At 41.9% G+C, this 26,204-nt stretch overlaps 1 protein-coding gene across 1 annotated transcript in view; it reads right to left on the bottom strand.

The window, feature by feature from the left end:
* Positions 1 to 17,442, bottom strand: part of LOC129463987 (coxsackievirus and adenovirus receptor-like) — a 39,023-nt gene extending 21,581 nt beyond the window's left edge. Inside the window, exons 1-3 of the mRNA XM_055244767.2 lie at positions 17,296 to 17,442; positions 16,861 to 16,962; positions 3,053 to 3,185 (exon numbers count right to left, since the gene is read on the bottom strand). The gene's annotated coding sequence lies outside the window, so the exon portion shown is untranslated. The remainder of the gene's footprint in view (positions 1 to 3,052; positions 3,186 to 16,860; positions 16,963 to 17,295) is intronic.
* Positions 17,443 to 26,204: the final 8,762 nt, after the last annotated feature.

The following is a 26,204-nucleotide window of genomic DNA, read 5'->3' as shown; positions in this document are numbered from 1 at the left end:
TTATGGGGTTGAAAACTTGCAATGATATAAATCAGAAGTTTTCTGCCACTGAGGTGGGAGGAGGGCAAGGTATTATTTCTTCTGCAAAAAACAACACAGTTAAGTGACAGTTTGACTCCCACTACAATAAGAATCAGGAAGTGTTAAAAATACTCCTTCTCTGAGTGTCCAATGATGCAACTGGCTTAAAAATAACAAGAATCATCACTCTGTCTCCAATCTGAATTTTCTGCCTAGTCACACACACACAAAAAAATGATGTTCTACATTTAGAGAGGAACAAGAAAGTGGAGAGAGACCCTCTCTATAACATAGGTGGTAAGGACTACTGAAAGCTAACTGTGGAACAGGATCATTGGCATATGCTCTCCAGAGTCTAAGGCCCCACACAAGGCACATCATATCGCAGCCTACTGCTGGAGAAATCTAAAGTTACATTGTTCACTGAATGTTTCAGACACGGCAGCAAAAACCAACCTTTGTTCCTGCCCACACTAATAGCATGACACAAACCAAAATGAAACAGAAATATAAAACAATATCGACGTAAATAATTATCTCATGATCTACTGTTTTTCTACATCAGATGATTTGCATTTTTTAGAAATTGGGAGACACATAAAAGCAAGTTAGAAATTTGAATTATGAGTTATAATATTTTCAAAAGATAAAAAGTCAACAGAATCAAATTCAGAGATAATTCAGATGTTGGAACTAAATGCAAGTAATTTAAAATAATAATGATCAAAATGTTAAAGGATCTAGTTTAAAAAAGACAACATGTATGGAAAAATGAGGAATTTCAGCAAAGATGGGAACAGTAAAAGGCAAAAGCTAGAAATAAGTGAAAGCATGAGAACAGAGATGAAGAATTACATCAGCAAGCTGATCAGCAGACTGGTCATCAGAGTTAAAGAAAGAAGCAGTAAATTTTATCCTAGGTCAATACAAATTATTTGAATGGTAGCACAAAGGGAGGAAAGAGAAAAACCAAATAAACCAATGAACCAAGCAAATAAAATACTCCAGTGAATCCAAGAATTCTCTGGTAAAATGAAATTAACTAAAATACAATTAATTGGAATTCCAGAAGGAGAGTAAAAACAGAATGTGAGAGAAGACAAGTTTGAAAAAGATGACTAAGGAGACCAAATAACCTCAAAATCTCCAAGCAAGATTAATACAAAATTTAAAGAATGCTAGAATAATCACACTAGTCAAACTGCTGAAAATCGATTAGCATAAATCTTGAATTCAGTCACAGAAAAAATAGAAACACTGTGTAGAGAGATAAACAGAAACAAACATTATAATGAACTGCTTGTCAGCAATTCTACAAGTCAGAAACCAATGATACAAATTCTTAAATAACTGAAGAAAAGTCAACCCCCAATCTTATACCCATTAACTGTAATACAGCAAAAATAACAATTAAATGACATTTTCAGATTAACACTGGAAGATTCCCTTGCTAACAGGTCTGCACTAAAATAAATGTCAAAATCATTTCTTGAGGCAAAAGGAATATGGAGGCAGATGAAGGTTGAAACTACACAAAGAAATAAATAGTGCCAGAGAAGATATAAAGATATATAACCCAATTATTTTACATTGCTCTAAAGACAATTGTCTAATTTTTTTAAAAAAGTAACTTTATATTATGGAATTCATAATATTTGAGACTATAATGCATGAAATAAATAGTATAAAGGAGAGAGGAAACAGAAATATACATTTTAAGGTTTTTGTAGCATAGTTGGTATAATACAAATTATGGGTTACTGTAATAAGCTAGAATAGGTATTGAAATCTCTAGGGAAACCATGAACATTTTTTTTAAATGGTATATGAATTAACGTTTTCATAGAACTTCCAGCTTCTATTTATTTGTTTTTATTCATTTAATTTTATTTATTTATTTATTTTTTGAGATGGACTTTTGCTCTGTTGCCCAGGCTGGAGTGCAATGGCATGATCTCAGCTCACTGCAGCCACCTCTGCCTCCCAGATTCCAATGATTCTCCTGCCTCAGCCTCCTGAGTAGCTGGGATTACAGGTGCCCACCACCTTGCCCAACTAATTTTTGTATTTTTAGTAGAGACGGGGTTTAACCATGTTGGCCAATCTTGTCTCAAACTCCTGACCTCATGATAGGCCCACCTCAGCTTCCCAAAGTGCTAGGATTACAGACTTAAGACACCGTGCCAGGCCCCAGCTTTTAGTTTTTAAGGTATTTGTTGTGTTATTACATGTGAAGTAAGGTTATTCTTAAATATCCGTGTTTTGAGAATTAATGATAATGACAAATTAATTTATCTCAATCTAAATGACATTTTAATATCAAATATTTAAATATTTTTATTATTTTTCCTTTTTAACAGAAGTCATTCTAACTGGTGTGAGATGGTATTTCACTGATGTTTTGTTTTGCATTTCTCTGATGATTAGTGATGGTATGCATGTGTTAACATGTTTGTTGGCCACATATGTGTTCTTTTGAAAACTGTTCATGTTTTTTTTTTTTTTTTTTGAAACGGAGTCTCGCTCTGTCGCCCAGGCTGGAGTGCAGTGGCGCAGTCTCGGCTCACTGCAAGCTCCGCCTCCCGGGTTCACGCCATTCTCCTGCCTCAGCCTCTCCGAGTAGCTGGGACTACAGGCGCCCGCCACCACGCCCGGCTAATTTTTTTGTATTTTTAGTAGAGACGGGGTTTCACCGTGGTCTCGATCTCCTGACCTCGTGATCCACACGCCTCGGCCTCCCAAAGTGCTGGGATTACAAGCGTGAGCCACCGCGCCCAGCCCAACTGTTCATGTTTTTGCCCATTTTTAATGGGGTTATTTATTTTTTGCTTATTGATTTGTCTAAGTCTCTTATGGATTCTGGATAATAGGCCTTTGCTGTATGCATAGTGTGTGAATATTTTCTTCCATTCTGTAGGCTGTCTGTTCAATCCCTTGAGAGTTTCTCATGCTGTGCAGATGAAGCTCTTTAGTTTAATTAAATCATACTTTTTAATTTTCATTTTTCTGGCAATTGCTTTTGAGGACTTACCCATAAATTCATTGCCAAGTGCAGTGTCCAGATGAATATTTCCTAGGTTTCTTCCAGGATTTTTATAGGCAAAGGATGTAATCTTATGCCAATGGGTCTTAATAATCAAATGACTCCACACTGAGAATCATTACTGTGAAAAATCAATTTTGTTATAATGATGGAAATTTAAATGTATGAAAGTAAAAACAGATGCCACCTTTTTGCTAGAACTCTACAAGGCAAACTACTATAAGAGAAGCAGATGAAACATTATATATATATATATATATCTCCAAATTATAATTTGCAGTAAAATAAATGAAAGCACATTATAAATAAACTTACCTGATTTTGCAAACTAACCTGTAAAGGGATTTCTACTAATTTTTCCATTGCCTGCATTGCCCTTTCTTCTAGATCCAATTTATATTTTTGTACTTCACCAATGTGTCTTCACTAATGTGTCTTCACTAATGTGTACTTTCCATATGTTTTTTAAGATTTAATATTACTTCTTCCAACATCTTTTTAGCCTCCTCAAGTTTTTTACATTCCTGTTGTATTTTTTTCATACATAATAACTCCTGTTGAATACCTTGATTGTTTTGAGTCAAACAGACATATTTTGAAGATACAGCTTCCAGCTCTGCTGTAAGACCGTCAAACTACATTAATAAAATAATATAGCTTGAAAATAAAGTAGGCTGAGAATAATCTTATACAAAACCAATAACAAATTTTGAAATACATTTACTTGCAATAAAATGTTATCTATAATGTAGATTCTTTAAATGGTAACCCTTAAATTACTCAGAAATTCAAGAACAAAGTAAAAGTCACCACAAGTCACAAACATATATTCTTTACTATCATCTTTGCCACAGAAATTTTGCACTTGATCTTTCTTTTATTTTTCTGATAATTTGTTTGTTCCTCCTTAAATGGCTCTAAGTTAACTCTTATTAGAAAGTTTCAAACCCCTTTCTCTCATCATCATGCCCCAAAATTTGTCAAAAAAAGTTTCAGAGATATAATATTGAGTTATTTAGGCCAAAGTCAATAAATGGCTCTTAGAATAAGACTTTGAAAATAATGTAATACTCTCTGCTAGACATGGTGGCTCATGCCTGTAATCCTAGCACTTTAGGAGGCTGTGGCAGAAAGATTACTTGAGGCCAGGAATTTGAAACCAGCCAGAGCAACATAGTGATAACATAATCTCGACCAAAAAAAAAAATTAAAAATTAGCCAGGTATGGTGACTTATGCTTGTAGATCCAACTGGTTGGGAGACTAAGGCACAAGGATGGCTTAGACTCAGAGTTCAGGGCTGCAGTGAATTATGACCAAGCCACTGCACTTCTGCCTGGATGACAGACAAAGACCATATCTCAAAAAAACACAAAATAATCCTATAAATAAGGATTCTAATGCCATAAGCCTTTACCTAGGCTGTAAATGTTTTATGCTAATTTGAATTGCATTTTAAAAAGTAATGATTCTTGGGGTAGAGGCCATAGAATACAGCACCCAGATAGAAATCCACATATTTGCCTTACAAGAAATAAATCTACATTCTTGCCTTACAATAGCTCCTGAAGGAAGCACTAAACATGGAAACGGACAAACAGTATGAGCCACCACAAAAACATACCAAATTGTAGAGACCATCGACACTATAAAGAAACTGCATTAACTAATGGGAAAAATAAACAGCTAGCAACATCATGACAGGATAAATTTCACATGTAACAATATTAACCTTAAATGTAAATGGGCTAAATGCCCCAGTTTAAAGACACAGACTGGCAAGTTGGAAAAAGACTCGAGACCCATTGGTGTGCTGTATTCAGGAGACCCACCTCACGTGCAAAGACACACACCGGCTCAAAATAAAGGGATGGAGGAATATTTACCAAGCAAAAACAAAAACAAAAACAAACAAACAAACAAAAGGCATGGGTTGCAATCCTAGTCTCTGATAAAACAGACTTTAAATGGAAAAGATCAAAAGAGACAAAGAAGGGCATTACAAAGCAGTGCCATCTGCTTTTCCTCAGGACTCTGCTCCATCAGCCATCAGGAGGCAGCCACTCAGGCTGTGGGAACCTGGCCATCCATGCTTCTTTGAGTGGGTGAGGTTAAAGGCTGGTCCAACTGCACCAGGAGCATGCTTGCAGAGGTGGCTGCTTGCTCTTTGAGTCAGCTTGGCCTTGCCTGGCATGCACAGGCCCCAGCTGCTGACACGCTGCTCCCAGTGAGCTTGTCCTGCCTGGGGCCAAATTCTAAGTCTCACCAGGGCCACAGAAGGCCGAGTCCCCTGGGTGGTAATCCTGACTGCTTTCTGCACTTGAACATAAAGTCCTCCTCAAGACGGCCTGTGGTCGGCCTCTTGGCAACCAAGAAGCCCGCAGTGCCACACGAGCCCTGAGGTGTGGACTGGAGCCCCAAAGGCAGCGAACACTCTGCTCCTGATCCTGCTGCTCATTTCCTCTCTGTGGCTCCATACGTAGCACAGATGTTGCACTGAAGCTTGTGCATGCCAGGCAAGGCCAAGCTGGCTCAAAGAGAAACCAACCAACTCTGCAAGGCTGTGCCGGGAGCTGGTGGACCAGCCACCAACCTCACTTGCTGCTGGTAAGGGTACATCAGTTCTTCTACCCTAGAGGTAGGGTCCCAGTGCCTTCTGCTTTTCCTCAGGCCTCTGCTCCAGCAGCCATCAGGAGGCAGCCACACAGGCTGTGGGAATCTGGCCATCCCTGCTTCCCTCAAGTAGCTGAGGTTGCTGGCTGCTCCATCTGTTCCCGGAGCATGCTTGCAGAGGTGGCCAGTTGCTCTTTGAGCCAGCTTGGCCTTGCCTTTCATGCATAGGCTCCAGCTACTGACAGGCTGCTGTGAGTGAGCTTGTCCTGTGTTAGGTCAAATTCTAAGTCCGGTCAGGGCCACAGAAGGCAGAGTCCCCTGGGTGGTAATCCTGACTGCTTTCTGCACTTGAACATAAAGTCCTCCTCAAGATGGTCTGTGGTCTGCCTCTTTGCAACCAAGAAGCCCATAGTGCCACACGAGCCCTGAGGCATGGACTGGAGCCCGAAAGGCAGCGCACACCCTGCTCCTGATCCTGCTGCTCGTTTCCTCTATATGGCTTCATTTGTAGGAATGTTGTCGCTCTGAGGCTTGTGCACGCTCGGCAAGGCCAAGCTGGCTCAAAGAGCAACCAGCCACCTCTGCAAGGGTGTGCCAGGAGCAGGTGGACAAGCCACCATCTCTCGCTGCTGGTCAGGGTACATCAGTTCTTCTACCCTAGAGGTAGGGTCCCAGTGCCATCTGCTTTTCCTCAGGCCTCTGTCCCATCAGCCATCAGGAGGCAGCCACTCAGGTTGTTGGAATCTGGCCATCCCTGCTTCCTTGAGTGGGTGAGGTTGGTGGCTGGTCCACCTGCTACAGACACACCCTTGCAGAGGTGGCTGGTTGCTCTTTGAGCCAGCTTGGCTTTGCCTTTCATGCATAGGCTCCAGCTACTGACAAGCTGCTCTGAGTGAGCTTGTCCTGCGTTAGGACAAATTCTATGTCCGGTCAGGGCCACAGAAGGCAGAGTCCCCTGGGTGGTAATCCTGACTGCTTTCTGCACTTGAACATAAAGTCCCCCTCAAGATGGCCTGTGGTCTGCCTCTTTGCAACCAAGAAGCCCACAGTGCCACACGAGCCCTGAGGCATGGACTGGAGCCCCAAATGCAGCGCACACCCTGCTTCTGAGCCTGCCTCTAATGTCCTCTGTGTGGTTCCATTTGTAGCACAGTTGTTGCACTGATACTTGTGCATGCTGGGCAAGGCCAAGCTGGCTCAAAGAGCAACCAGCCACCTCTGCAAGGGTGTGCCAGGAGCAGGTGGACCAGCCACCAACATCACTCGCTGCTGGACATGGTACATCAGTTCTTCTACCCTAAAGGTAGGGCCACAGTGCCATCTGCTTTTCCTCAGGCCTCTGCTGCATCAGCCATCAGGTGGCAGCAACTCAGGCTGTGGGAACCTGGCCATCCCGGCTTCGTTGAGTGGGTGAGATTGGTGGCTGGTCCAGCTGCTCTAGGCGCACCCTTGCAGAGGTGGCTGGTTGCTCCTTGAGCCATCTTGGCTTTGCCTGGCATGCACAGGCCCCAGGTACTGACATGCTGCTCCAAGTGAGCTTGTCATGCCTGGGGCCAAATTCTAAGTCTGGCCAGGGTCACAGAAGGCTGAGTCCCCTAGGTTGTAATCCTGGCTGCTTTCTGCACTTGAACATAAAGTCCTTGTCAAGATGGCCTGTGGTCTGCCTCTTAGCAACCAAGAAGCCCACAGTGCCATATGAGCCCTGAGGCATGGACTGGAGCCCCAAAGGCAGCACACACCCTGCTTCTGAGCCTGCTGGTCATTTTCTGTGTGGCTCCATTTGTAGCACAGTTGTTGCACTGAGGCTTGTGCATGTCGGGCAAGGCCAAGCTGGCTCAAAGAGCAACGAGCCATGTCTGCAAGGATCAGCCTGGAGCAGGTGGACCAGCCACCAACCTCACCCACTTAAGGAAGCAGGGAATATGTGTTTGTACCATGCATTTCACTACAAGTACATTTCCCCTGAGGTTGGTGGCCTAGGTTTTCTTCTAGGTTTTTTATGGCTTTAGGTCTTAAGTTTAACTCTTCAATCCATCTTAAGTTAATTTTGGTATAAAGTGTAAGGAAGTGGCCCAGTTTCAGTTTTCTGAATATGGCTAGCCACTTTTCCCAACACCATTTATTGAATAAGGGATCCTTTCCCCATTGCTTGTTTTTGTCAGGTTTGTCAAATATCAGATGGTTTTAGATGTGCGGTGTCATTTCTGAGGCCTCTGTTCTGTTCCATTTGTCTATATATCTGGTTTGGTACCAGTACCATGCTGTTTTGGTTACTGTAGCCTTGTGGAATAGTTTGAAGTTAGGTACTGTGATGCCTCCAGCTTTGTTCTTTTTGCTTAATATTGTCTTGGCTATGTGAGCTCTTTTTTGGTTCCATATGAAATTTAAAGTAGTGTTTCTAATTGTGGGAAGAAAGTCAATGGTAGCTTGATGGAGATAGCACTGATTCTATAAATTACTTTGGGAGATATGGCATTCAGGCACAGAAATATCATTGCATTAGGCACTACCATTCAGGACATAGGCATGGGCAAAGACTTCATCACTAGAACACCAAAAGCAATGGCAACAAAAGCCAAAATTCACAAATGGGATCTAATTAAACTAAAGAGTGTCTGCAGAGCAAAAGAAACTATCATCAGAGTGAACAGGCAACCCTGAGAATGGGAGAAAATTGTTGCAGTCTATCCATCTGACAAAGGGCTAATATGCAGGATCTATAAAAACTTAAACAAATTTACAAGAAAAAAACAAACAACCCCATCAAGAAGTGGGCAAAAGATATGAACAGAAACTTCCCAAAGGAGACATTTATGCAGCCAACGAACACGTGAAGCAAAACACTGGTCATTAGCGAAATGGAATTCAAAACCACAATGAGATACAATCTTACGCCACTTAGAATGGCCATCATTAAAAAATCAGGAAACAACAGATGCTGGAGAGGATGGGGAGAAATAGGAAACTTTTACACTGTTGGTGGGAGTATAAATCAGTTCAACCATCATGGAAGACAGTGTGATGATTTCTCAGGGATCTACAACTAGAAATACCATTTGACCCAGCAATCCCATTACAGTGTATATACTCAAAAAAATATAAATCATTCTAATATAAAGACACATGCACACGTATGTTTATTGCAGCAGTGTTCACAACAGCAAAGACTTGGAACCAACCCAAATGCCAACCAATGATAGACTGGATAAAGAAAATGTGGCATATATACACCATGGAATACTATGCAGTCATAAAAAAGGATGAGTTCATATCCTTTGCAGGGACATGGATGAAGCTGGAAACCATCATTCTCAGCAAACTAACACAAGAACAGAAAACCAAACACCACATGTTCTCACTCATAAGTAGGAGCTGAACAATGAGAACACACGGACACAGGAAGGGAAACATCACACACAGGGGCCTGTCGGGGTGGGGGGCTAGAAAAGGGATGGCATTAGATCATGGGTTGGTAGATGCAGCAAGCCACCATGGCATGTGTATACGTATGTAACAAACCTGCATGTTCTGCACATGTACCCCAGAACTTAAAGTATAATTTTAAAAAAAGAAATTTGCTTTTAATTAAGCTTTTAATCATAGAACTTGTAAAGAAAATCCTTTTGAATCTTTTACTACCACATCATAGCTGGGACAAACTGCTGATATTTTAACAGTAACACAAATATCAAACAGAAAGAACTAGACTTAGGAACCAAATTCAGGTTTCTGTAGTGAACAGGGCAGAGTCTTAACATTGGGTCGCCACAACTACTCCTTCAGTTTGGCCTTGGCTAGCAAAAGATGCGACAACTTATATAAAGAAAAAAAAAAGTTAAAAAAATCATTTCTGCTAACTGGAATTTTTTGTTTCATTTTGTTTTGTTTTTGCAGCCACATGAGTTTTAGCCAATTCAGAAGACTTGTTCCCCACAATTTGGAGCATTCTTTGGATTTGACCAAGTCAGGAAGAGATGGGAGAAAAGTGAAACAGCAACAACAAAACCCCAAACATAAACAAACAAAAAGAGTTAAGCAAGACAAACAAATGCACAATTCATATGATTACTGAGTGTTCTAATGGTAAGGAGAAATTAAAAGCAGCTGGTGAGTAATCTTAAATTTTAGTCATTAAGGAAAAATTTTAAGACAAAACTCTAATTCAGCTACTTACCTGGAAACAAGGCTCAGGCTGGTGAGTGTTCTCTGCCATCTTAGAAGCTGGAAAAAACTTACACTCACCTTCCCTGTCAGAAGCAAGCTGAAACTCAGGAAAGGAGGTGCCTGCTCTCCATCGTCATGGAAGCAGGAAAACTTGCCTTCCTTGTTGGAAATAAGTAAAACTTCAGAAAAGGAGTTGTATAGCAAAATCAACCTTACATCTCAACCAAATTTTGGGAGATCAGGGATTCTCTGCAGGGGAGAAGCTCCCTAACCTCAGCACATTATCCTATTGGCTTGGGCAATAAAGATAGCCCAGGTTGGTATCAAGCAATAATGAGATTTATCAAAAGTCAGGACCACCTTTGTAATCTCCTTCTCTGTATTGCTTTTTTTTTTTTTTTTTTTTTTTTTGAGACGGATTCTCACTGTCTCACCCAGGCTGCAGTGCAATGGTGTGATCTTGGCTCACTGCAAGCTCCATCTCCTGGGATCATGCCATTCTCCTGCCTCAGCCTCCTAAGTAGCTGGGACTACAGGTGCCCGCCACCACGCCTGGCTAATTTTTTGTATTCTTTTAGTAGAGACGGTGTTTCACCGTGTTAGCCAGGATGGTCTAGATCTCCTGATCTTGTGATCCACCCGTCTCGGCCTCCAAAAGTGCTGGGATTACAGGCGTGAGCCACCGCGCCCGGCCCTCTGTCTTATTTTTTTTTTTTTTATCTTTATTGGTATAGTCTGTTTGTCAGAAACTAGGAGTGCAACACCTGCTCTTTTCTGTTTTCCATTTCCTTGAAATATTTTTCTCCATTCCTTTATTTTGAGCCCATGTATGGAACTGCATGTGAGATGGGTTTCTTGAAGATGGCATACTCCAGTGGGTCTTGGTTCTTTATGCAGCTTGCCCCCACCCCGTGTCTTTCAACTGGAGCATTTAGCCCATTTCCATTTAAGGTTAGTAATGGTATGTGTGGATTTGATCCTGTCGTCATGCTGTCAGCTGGTTATTTTGCAGACTTGTGTATGTGGTTGGTTTTTAGCATCACTGGTCTGTGTACTTTAGTGCGTTTTTGTAGTGGCTGGTGATGGTCTTTCCATATTTAGTGCTTCCTCCAGGAGCTCTTGTAAGGTAGATCTGGTGATAATGAATTCCCTCAGCATTTGCTTGTCTGAAAAGGATCTTGTTTCTCCTTCACTTACGATGCTTAATTTTGCTGGAAATGAAATTCTGGGTTGAAATTTGTTTTATTTAAGATGTTGAATATCTTTTCTGGCTTGTATAGTTTCAGCTGAGAGGTCTGCTAAGTCTGATGGACTTCCCTTTGCAGGTGACATTGCCTTTCTCCCTAGCTGCCTTTAACATTTTTTCTTACATTTTGACCTTGGAGAATCTGATGATTGTGTGTCTTGGGGATGATCTTCTCGTGGCATATCTTACTGAGGTTCTCTGGATTTCCTGAAGTTGAATGTTGGCCTGTCTGGCTAGGTTGGGGACATTCTCACGAATGATATTCTGAAATGTGTTTTCCAAGTTGGTTCCATTCTCCTCATCTCTTTCAGGTACATTAATCAGTCATAGATTTGGTCGTTTATATAATCCCATATTTCTCGGATGTTTTGTTCATTCCTTTTCATTCTTTTTCCCCCCATTCTTATCTACCTTTTTTATTTCAGAAAGCCAGTTTTCAAGACTGGGATTCTTTCCTCTTCTTGGTCTATTCTGTTGGGTGGTCTTGCACATGAGATGGAGCTGGTCTGACCTCAGCCCTCCTTAGTCTGCTTGCCTCTCCCAGCCTGGCCACACCAGCGTACAGGGCACTCTCAGGTGCCCACACATACTACAATAATTTTCATAATGCAATCACACATAATCACTATGTGAATGCATTATGAAAATTCTTCTAGTGTGCTTTAGAGCTCTCTCAGGTCAGTTATGTTCTTCTCTATACTCGCTATTTTGTCTGTTAGCTCCTGCAATGTTTTACAATGATTTTTACCTTCCTTGTATTGGATTACAACAAATTTCTTTCACTCAGTGAACTTTGTTCCTACCCATATCCTGAACTCTGCTTGTATCATTTCAGACATCTCAGCCTCAGCCCAGTTCTGAACACTTGCTGGAGAGTTGATGCAGTCATTTGGAGAAAAGAAGGCATGCTGACTTTTTGAGTTTTCAGTGTTCTTGCACAGATTCTTTTTCTCATCTTTATGGGCTTATCTACCTTCAATCTTTGAGGTTGCTGACCTTTGGACAGGGTATTTTTCTTTTATTATATCTGATGACCTTGAAGGTTTGATTGTGGTGTAAGGTGGATTCAGCTAACTGGCTTTGTTTTTGGAGGATTTTAAGGGGCCAGTGTGCAGCTCCTAATTCCTGGACTGTGTGCTTTAACTCTGGGGAACTTGTATTGGGCCACAACTTTGTTCTCTGGCTCCTCGAGGTTTGGAGTCCACTGCACTGAGGAGACCAAAGTGCAGCAGCTGTGGCAGAATGCTAGCAGATGCAAAAGTCCCTGCCTCCCTGTGGGCGTTCACCCAGTGGTGGAGGCAAAACAGCTGGGGTGTGGGCCAGGGGACCCCTGCTGACTCTATGTGCTGTTGCACGGGAGGCAGTGCTGGTTTGGGGTAGGTGGCTGGCCAGTGAAGGTCTGGGTGCCTTCTCTGAGTCCCCCCAAGAAACAGTGGTCGCTCAGGGTATAAGAAGGTCACTTTTCCTCTGCATAGCATTACCTCAAGGGTGAGATGCTGGCAGGGGTGGGGTTTTTGGTTCTGTGCCTGCCACGGCTTTGTCTTCAGTGGCAGTTTGTGTGGGTTGGGGTGTGTGCTGCATTCTCATATGCTGTTAGGGCAAGTACAACAAAAACCACCTTTGTAAACACACACAGCAAAGTGATGTAGGAGGTTTCCATATAAAGGGCTGCAGTATGGAGACGTAATGTGCAGGCTGGTGCGTGGCTGTAGAGGCCACCTTGCTGCAGCTCTCCACTGATCAGGCATGGTCCACTGGTACAGAAGCTATGTTATGGGCACCTGAGAGTGCCCTATAAGCAGGTGTGGCCTGGCTGGGGTCCTGGGAGAGGCAAGCAGACTAAGGGGTACCAGGGTCAGACCAGCCGCATCTCATGTGCAAAACTGCCCAGCAGAGATCAGGTCTCAGAGGAGAACTCTCTCGAAAGTGAATCCTCAGCACAGCACAACTGCTCTACACAAACGTGGCCAGACTTCTTTTTTAAGCAAGTCCCCTTTTTTAAGAAGGGTACTGTTAGACCTGATCTGCGCTGGGCAATCTTACACATGAGATGGAGCTGGTCTGACCTCAGCACTCCTTAAGTGCTGGGATAAAGTGTCTCATAAGAGCAAGTGGAGCCTAGAGAGATAGCTGTCCCTGCCCTCTGGGCTCCACATCAGCTGACTTGCTGCTCCACCACTTTCCTTTTCTCCTGGGGGCTCCACCCCAGAGAGGTGTAAGTTAGCAGTTATTTAATGTAATCACCCCAGGATGGAGGGTCTGTGCTGTGGGCCCAAGCCAGGGTTCCTTGTCTGGTGATGAGCAGTAGGGGGTGTGTTGTACCTGTGGAAGATGGACTGGCTTGTTCCTTGCATCAACTGCAGCTTGTTGGAGGTGTCAATATGGCACTTATGGTCTTTGCTCCCTTGATATTCTGAGGGTAGCAAGGGCAGTTCCACTGCAGAGGCAGTGGCAGAGAGGATTTCTGTTGCTCCTGGAAGCTCTGTCCAGGGAATTGCTGAGTTGCTACTGGCTTGATAGCTCAAGTTGGGGGCTGGCTGGAGACCCAGGCCACGAGGACCTGCCCATCAAGGAGATATGGAAACGGGCACCCACATAACAGTCTGGCCACTTTTCTGTGGGGCTGCTGTGGTATGCTGGGGGTCCACTCCAGTCCCCAATTGCCTCGTATTTTCCAGTGGCTGAAGGTATCAGCAGTGAAGCCTGCGAAAAAGCAAAGATGATAGCCTGCCCTTTCCTCTGAGAGCTCTGTACCTCTGAGGTATGAACCTGTTGCCAATCTGAACACCCCTGTATGATGCGGCTGGAGGCAAGCTGAGAAGTCTTGCCTAGTCAGGAGGAACAGGAACAGGGAATTGCTTAAAAAAGAAGTCTGGCCACATTTTTGTAAAGTGGCTATGCTGTGCTGGGGGTTCACTTCAGCCCCTGGTCGCCTCAGACACTCTGAAACTCTAAAACTGAACTGGCTGAGTCGCCCAAACAGCAAAGATGACAGTCTGGTCCTCCCCCTGGGAGCCCTGACTCAGGGAGGCCTGAAACCTCTGTCAGCCAGAGAACAGCAGTGAAGATGGCCGGAGACCCTGGTTGAAAGGCTCCACCCAGTGATTAGAAATGTGGTCGGGGACTGACTTAAACAAGAGCCTGGCCACGTTTTCACAGGGTGGCTGTGCTGTGCTGAGGTACCACTTCCACCCCTGGTCAGCCTGGGATCTCCAAAGCCCACAGGCCAGAAGGGCTATTTGCCCAAACAGCAAAGGTGGTGGCCCACCCCTCTCTCTGGGAACTCTGTCCCAGGAAGGTTTTAAATCTCCATTGGCCAGGGAACACTGATGGGGGTAGCTGGAGGCCTCAGGTGGGAGGTCCTGTCCAGTGACGAGGAACAGGATCAGGGGCCTGCTTACAGAAGCAGTCTGGCCATGATTTGGTAAAGCAGCTGTGCTATGCCACAGGATCTCTTCCACCCCTGCTGCGTTTGTACTCTCCAAAGCCCGCACGCTGGAATGACTAAGTTGCCCGAACAAAAAAGATGGTGGCCTGCATCATCTTTTCTCTCAGAATTTATCCCGTGGGATGGAGCTTAATTTTTAGGCTATTAATTTTACTGTCAGCATTAGAGTTGTTCAGAAAGAATCTCACTGTTATCTTTTAGGTTAGATATATGAGAATTCATTTTCTCCTGTAAATAAAACTGTTCATGTTTGTTCTCTGGAAAGAAGTCCCTTTCAGCTATCTGACTTTGATCACAATCATGTAGAGCAGTAGTCAGTCTACAATAACATAATTGAATTTCCATTTCCAGTGTTTCCTAGCTGTGTCTTATATTCTTCAGTTCAGAACTGACATTCCCAGTTCTCAAAATGCTAAGCTGTCCACTGTACTTATTGATTTTTCTTAATGCTTCTTTATTCAATTTTACAGCCTTTAGAAGTTTATCATTCTTTTCTTTCACACTTTCAATTTCCTCCCAAAATTTATTTTCCCTTAGCTGATGCTGATGTTTTATTTCATCTAGTTCCAGTCTTAGCATGGCAATTTCTTCCTCCAACATGCTATTTTCATGCAAGAGATCTTTTTCTTCCTTATGACTAAGAGAAAGCTAAGTAAACAAAGTGAACTTTTAGTTAGCACTCAATAGAATGACATATCATGATTTCTTCTAAAATTAAAGAATGACATTTATATTTGTATAATGAAATAATTCCCATAGTGGATATTTAACTGGAAAAAAGTTGGACAAAACTTCAAATCTAAAAGGGTGTACATTGCAAAAAGTTGAAATGTTTATCTAAAGACCATGAAAAATAAATCACTAGAGGATTTTTAAGAATTTCAGAATTGGAAAAGCCTTTCTCTGAATTACAAAAAACCCAGAGGCATAAAATAGAAGATTAACACATTTGGCTACATGTTTTAAATTGGGTTTACACTCTGATATCTAACTTATAAACCACACCATCGTAAGAGCCTTAGCTATGCATATATTTGAACAGAAGCAATTTCTCAAAGTTCTTTAAGTTCCTTTTTCTGAGGAATGTTTTATCAATATACTACTTTTCTAATATTTTTACAGTCAGTTATAAGAATTACATTTATTCATAACTGTTAAATCTAAGCATTGTACCCTTCTACAATGTACACATCTGCATCTAAGCATTGCACTTCTACATACAACACTGAACTCATTTAAGATCATGATTCTTACAAGGAGAAGTCAAAAAATGTATGCAGCCAGGATCAGTGGCTCACACCTGTAATCTCAGCACTTCAGGAGGCTGAGGCAGGAGAATCATGTGAACCTGGGAGGCAGAAGTTGCAGTGAACTGAGATTGTGCCATTGCACTCCAGCATGGGTGACAGTGCAAGACTCCATCTAGAATACACACACACGCACACACGTATATATGCAACGTGCAGGATTTTTGCCAGGTCTTCTGATGCTACTGCTAGTGATCCTCCATAAAATCACAGTTACTTCTGTGGTGTAAATATATAGATATAAAAGAAGCCTTTTATTTCAAAATACAAATGGTAAATAAGATACAACTTACAAGGCTTTTCTTAGAAATCATGAGATTATTTGCCATTGCAATAACTTTTCTTTCCTCTTTATAATATTTGAAACAGTAGTAAGTGTGAAATAGGGGAAACATACTGAACTATTCATCTGGGAACAAAATACTTATCAATAAATTATCACTAAATGTGTATCATGGCATGTCATTGTTTTCAAAGCTCTTTGCATTGAAATGAGAAACTACTTCGAGCAAACTCTTCCACTCCTCAAAAGCAAGGATAATGACATCCACCATGTGGCCTCTGACCCAGCTATACATTTCCTACTTTCCTATTAGTGAAAATAACAAACTGACTTCTCTATTAATATTTTAAAAAGAAGAACTAATGTCCAAAAACTAGCAAATCTGTTGTTAGTAGCAAAACTTATTTTTGATATAGGAAAGATCATCAATTCTTACGAAAAATATCAAATGCTTTTCCTTTGGATTGAGACCATTGTGAAGGTCACTACTCGACTGTTGCAGGCAAATGCAGTTGAATTAAGAACATGGCCTTATCCTATATGTACATATGTAGATATATGACCAAGGATATATAGGGTGTGTTTGTGTGTGTGTGTGTGTGTATACATATATATATATATACACACACACATATATATGGATATATGTGATTTAAAAGTCCTTTATACTTTCCAAAATAAAGCTTTTTTAAATACATACACATATAAAACATTTGAAAATGACTAAAGAAAATACCTCAGAATTCATTTTCTTTTCAGCCACTTCTGTCTGCTTTTGTTTATTAGTCAGAATCTCATCTTGTGATATTCCAGTGTTCTGCTCTTCAGAAAGCTGTTTCTGGGTATCATTTTGTTCATCACTAGAAAAAATTTTAATTTTCATGAAATACTGGAGGTGTCCCTAAAATGATCTACAGGGCAAGATGGCGCCATCAGATGTCATTCACACAATGTATATCGGCACATTAATCCAAGACAAGGCAAAGGGGTCTCACATCTGTTAACCCAGCTCTCTCCAGTCATGTTGGCACAAGGGACTGGTTTTGTGGAAGATAATTTTTCTGTGGACCTGAGGTGGGGGATGGTTCCAGCATGATTCAAGCACATTACATACATTGTGCACTTCATTTCTATTATTACTAATATATAATTAAATAATTATATAACTCACCACAATGTAGAATCAGTGGGAGATCTCAGCTTGTTTTCCTGCAACTAGATGGTCTGATTTGGGGGTGACAGGAGATGGTGACAGATCATAAAGCATTAGATTCTCATAAGGAGTGAGCAATCTAGATCCCCTGCATAAGCAGCTTACAACAGGGTTCAAGTCACACTCTTATGACAATCTAATGCCACCACTGATCTGACAGAAGGAGGAGCTCCGGTGGTAATGTGAGTGACAGAGAGTGGCTGTAAACAGATGAAGCTTCACTTGCTCACCTACCACTAACCTGTGTGGCCCAGGTCCTAACAGGCCAGGGACTGGTACTGGTCTGTCACCTGGGGATTGGAAACCCCTGTGTTAACCGATACTTTTTATGTTTATTTTTTGGAAACACTTTCCACTTATATTCTTGATTCGTCTATAATTTATAGACAACTTAGAAATTCCCTTTGGAACAAGACAGGGTCTAATATTGTGTTTTTAACATAGAACTTTGAATTAATTTAATCTCTGTATGAGAGAAAGATGTGAAATAAACTGATCATTAATCGCTTTTAATTTTACTTTCATGCATATTAAGAATAAAACTTGGAAGTCCTAGGCAGAGCAACTGGGCAAGAGAAATAAAGGGCATCCAAACTGGAAAAGAGAAAGTCAAACTATCTCTTCACCAATGACATGATCTTATGCTTAGAAAACCCTAAACACTCCTATATTTGATAAATAAATTTAGTAAAGTCTCAGAGGTTACAAAATATACAAATACTAAGGTATAGTACCACTATACACCAACTACAACCAAGCTGAGAGTCATATCAAGAATCCAATCCCTTTTACAATGGCTGCGAAACAGTAAAATACCTAGGAATATACTTAATGAAGGAGGTGAGTGATCTATAAAAGGATAACTGGAAAACGCCACTGAAGAAAATCACAGATGATACAAATAAATGAACATACATCCTATGTTCCTGGACCGAAAGCATTGATATTGTGAAAATGCCATAGTGCCCAAAGCAGTCTACAGAGTCAATACAATTTCTACCAAAGTACCAATGTCATTCTTCACAGAGTTATTTTAAAAAGTTGCCATTCATGTAGAACCACAAAAGAGCCTGAGTAGCAACAGACATACCAAGCAAAAGGAACAAACATGTTGGCATCACATTACCTGACTTCAAATTATACTCTAAGGCCACAGTAACAAACATCATGGTACTGGTATAAAAGTAGATAACACAGATCAATGGAACAGAATAGACAACTCAGAAAAAAAGCCACTTACAACCAAATGATCTCTGAGAAAGGATACAAAAACATACACTGGAGAAGGTACACGTTATTCAATAAATGGTGCTGGGAGAAAAAGATAGCCACATATAGAAGAATAAAACTGGATCTCTATCGCTCACCATATAAAAAAATTAATTCAAGATGGATTAATGGCCTAAACCTAAGACCTGAAGATATTAGCCTAGGCAAATAATTTATGATGAGAGCCCTAAAAGCAAAACCAACAAAAATAAAAATAAATAAGACCTAATGAAACTAAAAAGCTTCAGCACAGCAAAAGAAATAATCATCAAAGTAAGCCAACAACCTATACAATGGGGAAAATATGGGCAAATTATGAATCTAACAAAGCATTAATTGTCCATAACCTACCAGAAACTCAAACAAATCAGCAGGAAAATTACAAATAATTAAAAAGTGGGCACATGACATGAATAGACATTTCTCAGAAGAAGATGTACAAATGGTGAACAAGAATATAAAAACATGCTAAATATTACTAATCATCAGGGAAATGTACAATAAAACAACAGTGAGATATCACCTCACTTCAGCCAGAATGGTCACTACTAAAAATAAAAAAACAACAGATGTTGGTGTGGATGTGGTGAAAAAAGAACAGTTATACACTGTTGGTGGGGATACAAATTAGTACAAGTCTATGGAAAACATTATGGAGAGTTCTGTTAAAGTAGATCTTACCATTCTATCCAGCATTCTCATTTCTGGATACCTACCCAAAATACAAGAAATCGTACTCTCAAAAAGATACCTACATACCTGTTTACTGCAGCACAATTCACATATGCAAAGATATGGTATCAGCCAGTGTGCACCAACTGATGAGTGGAATAAAGAAAATTTTATGTATATATATGTATACCTGAGATTCGGTAATTCATAAAGTAAAGAGGTTTAATTGATTCACAGTTACACATGGCTGGGGAGGCCTCAGGAAACTTACAATCATGGCAGAAGGAAAAAGGGAAGCAGGCACCTTCTTCAAAAGGCGGCAGGAGAGAGAGAAGTGAAAGGGAAAGAGCCCATTATAGAATTATCTGCTCTTGTGAGAACTATCACGAGAAGAGCATGGAGGAAACCAGGAAGAAGTTGAATCCCTGAATAGACCAATAACAGGCTCTAAAATTGAAGCAATAAGTAATAGCTTACCAACCAAAAAAAGTCCAGGACAAGACAGATTCACAGCCGAATTCTACCTGAGGTACAAAGAGGAGCTGGTACCATTCCTTCTGAAAGTATTCCAATCAACAGAAAAAGAGGGAATCCTCTCTAACTCATTTTATGAGGCCAGCATCATCCTGATATCAAAGCCTAGCAGAGACACAACAAAAAAAGAGAATTTTAGACCAATATCCCTGATGAACATCGATGCAAAACTCCTCAATAAAATACTGGCAAATGGAATCCAGCAGCACATCAAAAAGCTTATCCACCACGATCACATTTGCTTCATTCCTGGGATGCAAGTCTGGTTCAACATACACAAATAAATATACGTAATCCATCATATAAACAGAATCAAAGACAAAACCCACACGATTATCTCAATATATGCAGAAAAGGCCTTTGACAAAATTCAACAACCCTTCATGCTTAAAATTTTCAATAAACAAGTATTGATGGGATGTATCTCAAAATACTAAGAGCTATTTATGACAAACTCACAGCCAATATCATACTGAATGGGCAAAAACTGGAAGCATTCCCTTTGAAAACTGGCACAAGACAGGGATGCCCTCTCTCACCACTCCTATTCAACATGTGTTGGAAGTTCTGGCCAGGGAAATCAGGCAAGAGAAAGAAATAAAGGGCATTCAATTAGGAAAAGAGGAAGTCAAATTGTCCCTGTTTGCAGATGACATGATTACATATTTAGAAAACCCCATCGTCTCAGCCCGAAATCTCCTTAAGCTGATAGGCAACTTCAGCAAAGTCTCAGGATACAAAATCAATGTGCAAAAATCACAAGCATTCTTAAACACCAAGAACAGACAGAGAGCCAAATCATGAGTGAATTCCCATTGACAATTACTTCAAAGAGAATAAAATACCTAGGAATCCAACTTACAAAGGATGTGAAGGACCTCTTCAAGGAGAACTACAAACCATTGCTCAATGAAATAAAAGAGGACACAAACAAATGGAAAAACTTTCCATGCTCATAGATAGGAAGAATCAATACCGTGAAAATGGCCATACTGCCCAAGGTAATTTATAGATTCATTGCTATCCCCATCAAGCTACCAATAACTTTCTTCGCAGAATTGGAAAAGACTACTTTAAAGTTCATATGGAACCAAAAGAGAGCCCTCATTGCCAAGACAACTACAGGCCAAAAGAAAAAGGCTGGAGGCATGATGCTATCTGACTTCAAACTATACTACAAGGCTACAGTAACCAAAACAGCATGGTACTGCTACCAAAACAGAGATATAGACCAATGGAACAGAACAGAGCCCTCAGAAATAATACCACACATCTACAACCATTTGATCTTTGACAAACCTGACAAAAACAAGAAATGGGGAAAGGATTCCCTATTTAATAGTGCTGGGAAAACTGGCTAGCCATATGTAGAAAGCTGAAACTGGATGCCTTCCTTGCACCTTATATAAAAATTAATTCAAGATGGATTAAGGACTTAAATGTTAGACCTAAAACCATAAAAACTCTAGAAGAAAACCTAGATAATACCATTTAGGACATAGGCAGGGGCAAGTACTTCATTACTAAAACACCAAAAGCAATGGCAACTAAAGCCAATATAGACAAATGGGATCTAATTAAGCTAAAGAGCTTCTGCACAGCAAAAGAAACTACCATCAGAGTGAACAGGCAACCTACAGAATGGGAGAAAATTTTTACAATCTACCCATCTGATAAAAGGCTAAAACCCAGAATCTACAAAGAACTTAAACAAATTTATAAGAAAAAATCAAACCACCCCATCAAAAAGTGAACAAAGGATATGAACAGACACTTCTCAAAAGAAGACATTTATGTAGCCAGCAGACACTTGAAAAACTGCTCATCATCACTGGCCATCAGAGAAATGCAAATCAAAACTACAGTGAGATACCATCTCACACCAGTTAGCAAGGCGATCATTAAAAAGTCAGGAAACAACAGGTGCTGGAGAGGATGTGGAGAAATAGGAACACTTTTACGCTGTTGATGGGTCTGTAAACTAGTTCAACCATTGTGGAAGACAGTGTGGCAATTCCTCAAGGATCTAGAACCAGAAATACCATTTGACCCAGCCATCCCATTACTGGGTATATATACCCAAAGGATTATAAATCATGCTGCTATAAAGACATATGCACTTGTATGTTTATTGCGGCGCTATTCACAATAGTAAAGACTTGGAACCAACCCAAATGTCCAACAATGATAGACTGGATTAAGAAAATGTGGCACATATACACCATGGAATACTATGCAGCCATAAAAAAGGATGAGTTCATGTCCTTTGTAGGGACACGGATGAAGCTGGAAACCATCATTCTGAGCAAACTATCACAAGGACAGAAAACCAAACACTGCATGTTCTCATTCATAGGTTGGAATTGAACAATGAGAACACTTGCACACACGGTGGGGAACATCACACACTAGGGCCAGTGGTGGGGTGGGGGTAGGGTGGAGGGAAAGCATTAGGAGATATACCTAATGTAAACGATGACTTAATGGGTGCAGCACACCAACATGGCACATGTATACATATGTAACAAACCTGCACGTTGTGCACATGTACCCTAGAACTTAAAGTATAACAAAAATAAAAACATAAATAAATAAATTAGCTGGGCATGTTGGCACTCACCTATAATCCCAGCTACTCAGGAGGCTGAGGCAGGAGAATTACTTGAACTCGGGAAAGGGAGACTGCGGTGAGCCAAGAAAATGCCACTGCACTCCAGCCTGGTTATAAATAAATAAATAAATAAATAAATGCTATCTACTAGCCAGCAGTGATAAGCACTGGGAAGAAAACTGAGTAAAGACAGGATGATGGTGATGGATATTGGAGGTTAGAGCCGTCAGGGAAGACTTCTCCCTGAGGTGGCTTCTATGCAGACCTCTAGATGAAGTGGATGCTGAGACTGTCAGGAAGAGCTCTCCAAGTGAAGGGAACAAATGTCAAGGTCTGGCAGCTACAACATGCTTGGAATGTTTGAAGACTAGAAAGAGGGTCTTTGTAGCTACAGCAGACTAAGAGAGAGAAACTACAGAAGACACTAAGGTCAGAGAGCTGGTCCTCATTGTTTGCTGCTCCCACTGACTTTGGCTTTAAGTACTCATTTGCGGTCTCCAGAGAAACAGGACCAACAAGATATGTAGACAGAGATATGGATGCACACTTAGAGATACACATGGAGACAGAGATGATAGAGATGGTGATGAAGATGGAGGTAGAGATGGAGATGAAGAGGTAGTAGTAGAGGTAGAGGGAGACAGAGAGAGACAGACATAGAGATAGAGATAGAAATAAAAAAAAAGACTCACTTTAAGGTATCTGCTCATGAAATTGTGGGGTTGGCGAATTCTGAAATCTTCAGGCAGGTCAGCAGGTTGCAAGCGCTCAGACAGGAGCTGATGATGCTGCAGTCTGGGGGAAGAATTTCTTCTTCCTCAGAGAAACCTCAATTCCACTCTTTAGGCCTTTAACTGATCAAATGAGGCCTATTCAGATTATTGAAGGTAATCTCATCTTAAGTCAACTGATAGTAGTTGTAAGCCCAACCTACAAATTCCCTTCAGAGCAACACTTAGATTAGTGTTGGATTGAGTAACTGGGTGCTACATCCTAGCCAGGTGGACACATACAACTCCCCACCACAGGCTCTTTGAGCTCCTGCATTATTCTCCATCACATGCCTCTGCTTTTGGCATCCTCTCTGTGCACAGCTCCAAGTGTGTCTCCTACCATAATGACCAGTGTGGTGTCTGACCTAAGGATACAGTAGAGATGTTATTCTTATTATTTTGTTAGTCACCTTAAATATTTTTAGAAGAGTGAGAATATATTTCAAAATAAAATGTATGATTTCCATGTCCCTATCTGGGTTTTGGGATGTTTAGATATCAGCAAGAAGAGTTTGGCACGCTTGCCCCATCTCCTCCAATGCTCTCAGAGCACTGGTGGATGAAGGACTGCCCTGTGAACCTCTGACTCATCTGCTTGTTCTATGAGTTTTTACATAAGAGCAGAAAGACAGCTCTAGACTGAGTCAGGCTAGAGGGCTGTGGCATTATCCTTAAAGACACATCATCCATGAATGCATCTCCACACCCCATCCCCAGGCTATCCCTTTGGGGAGAAAGAATGCCAAGCCCTATCTATGAGGCTGCCCCAAGTCTTTCCAGGCTGGGCTCTCTCTGAATCCACTTCACCTCATCAGACATTTGCTGTTGAATTAATATTCCTAACCCTAGCTCTGGTCTTCACAGCCCTTGCTCAAAACTTCAGCTCTCTGTGGACTTCAGGAAGGAAGACCAACTCCACAGCATGGCTTTAGAAAGCCTCCATGATTATCCCACCCAAAACTCCCGCAGCCTCCCCACTGTTCCCAGATTCTTACACATCCCTGAGGGTCAGGTGAGACCTGTGTCCTCCAAGGTCCTGACATTCCCACCTCCTCTGCTCAAACCCCTTCATCCAGTGGAAAATGCTGCTTTCTTCATTTAAATATCCTTGAGAAAATTCTACTCTGTTGTAAGAAAAAAGAGATAAAATATATGATATTACAAATGAGAATATCTGTCCAACAAATATCACCCTTAAGAGAATGACAGAGCCACCCACAGAATGGAGAAGATATTAGCAATAGTATCTTCAATCAAGAACTAATATCCAGGCTGGGCGAGGTGGCTCATGCTTGTAATCCCAGCACTTTGGGAGGCCGAGGCGGGTGGATCATGAGGTCAGGAGATTGAGACCATGGTGAAACCCCGTCTCTACTAAAAATACAAAAAAATTAGCCGAGCATGGTGGTGGCCGCCTGTAGTCCCAGCTACTCGGAGAGGCTGAGGCAGGAGAATGGCGTGAACCCGGGAGGCGGAGCTTGCAGTGAGCCAAGATCACGCCACTGCACTCCAGCCTGGGCAACTGAGAAAGACTCCATCTCAAAAAAAAAAAGAACTAATATCCAGAATATATAAAGAACACCTACTAACCAGTAAGAAAAGTGTAGAGTACCCAATGTGAAAAAAAAAATAGGCAAAAGACCTGAACAGGTACTGCACCAAAAGAAAGAGCGGGAAGGCCAGGCCAGAAGGCCAGAATGTTAGGAGGCAAAAGGCCAGGCCAGAGGGCCGAACACCAAAAAGACAGAATGCCAGAACACCAGAGAGAGGGCCAGAAGGAAAAAAATAGAAGGCCTGGAGGGAGAAGGCCAGAGGACAGAAGGCAGAAGGCTAGAAGGCAGAAGGCAAGGAGAGAAGGCAGAAGGCAAAAAACAGAAAGGCAGATGGCCAGAGGAACAGAAGACAGAGGCCAGAAGGGAAAAGACCAGGATGAAAGCCAGAATGCAAAAGCCCAAGACAGAAGGCCAGAAGGTAGAGGGGCAGAAGGCCAAAAGGCAGAAGGCCCAAAGGGAGAAGACAAGGCCAAAACACAGAAAACCAGAAGGGCAGGCCAGAGGCCAGAAGGGAGAAGTCCAGGCCAGAAGGGAGAAGGCCAGAAGTCCAGAAGGAAGAAAGCCAGAAAGGCAGAGGCAAAAAAAGCAGAAAGCCAAAGGGAGAAAAAGCAGTGACCAGAAGGCAAGGCCAGAAGGCAGAACGGAAGGCTAGAAAGTGGGGTGAAGTGGAGTCAGAGAGAGCTCAGCCAGGAAAGACTTGGGGCAGCCTCATAGAGAGGGCTTAGCGTTCTTTCTCCCCAAAGGGATATAGCCTGGGGATGGGGTATGGGGGCACATTCATGGATGATGTACCTTTAAAGGTAATGCCACAGCCCTCTCTAGCCCTGACTCAGTCTAGAAAGGTCAGAAAGAAGAAGGCCTGAGGCCAGAAGGGCAGAGAGAAAGAACAGATGGACAGAAAGCAGAAGGCCAGATCAGAAGGCAGAATACCAGAAAAAAAGAAGGCCAGGCCAGAGCACCAGAAAGCCAGAAGGCCAGAGGGATAAGCCAGAATGCAGAAGGCCAAAAGACAGAAGGCCAGCAGGAAAGAAGGCAGAAGACCAGGCCAGAGGACAGAAGGCAGCAAGTGCAGAAGGCCAGATGGCAGAAGACGAGAATAGAAGGCAGAAGGCCAGATGGCAGAGAGCCATGCTAGAAGGCAGAATGCTAGGCCAGATGGCCAGAAGGCACAAGGCCAGGCCAGAAGGCTTGGCAAGAAGGCCAGAAGGCAGAAAGCCAGGAGGCCAGGCCAGAAGGAAGAGGGCCAGAAAACAACAGGTCAGACCAGAAGGCCAGAATGCCAGAAGGCCAAACCAGAAGCCAGAAGGCCAGAAGACAAGCAAGCAGAAGGCCAGGAAGGAAGGAAAGAAGTGAAAACGCCAAAGGCCTGGCTAGATAGCCAGAAAAATGAAGGCGGAAGGCCAGATGGCCAGAAGGCAGAAGACCAGGACAGAACGCCAGAAAGCAGAAGGCCAA

Source organism: Symphalangus syndactylus, chromosome 15 (assembly GCF_028878055.3).
Source record: "Symphalangus syndactylus isolate Jambi chromosome 15, NHGRI_mSymSyn1-v2.1_pri, whole genome shotgun sequence".
Classification (NCBI taxonomy): Eukaryota; Metazoa; Chordata; class Mammalia; order Primates; family Hylobatidae; genus Symphalangus; species Symphalangus syndactylus.
The sequence above is the reverse complement of the archived record's forward strand: the minus strand, read 5'-3'. Positions and strand labels throughout refer to the sequence as shown.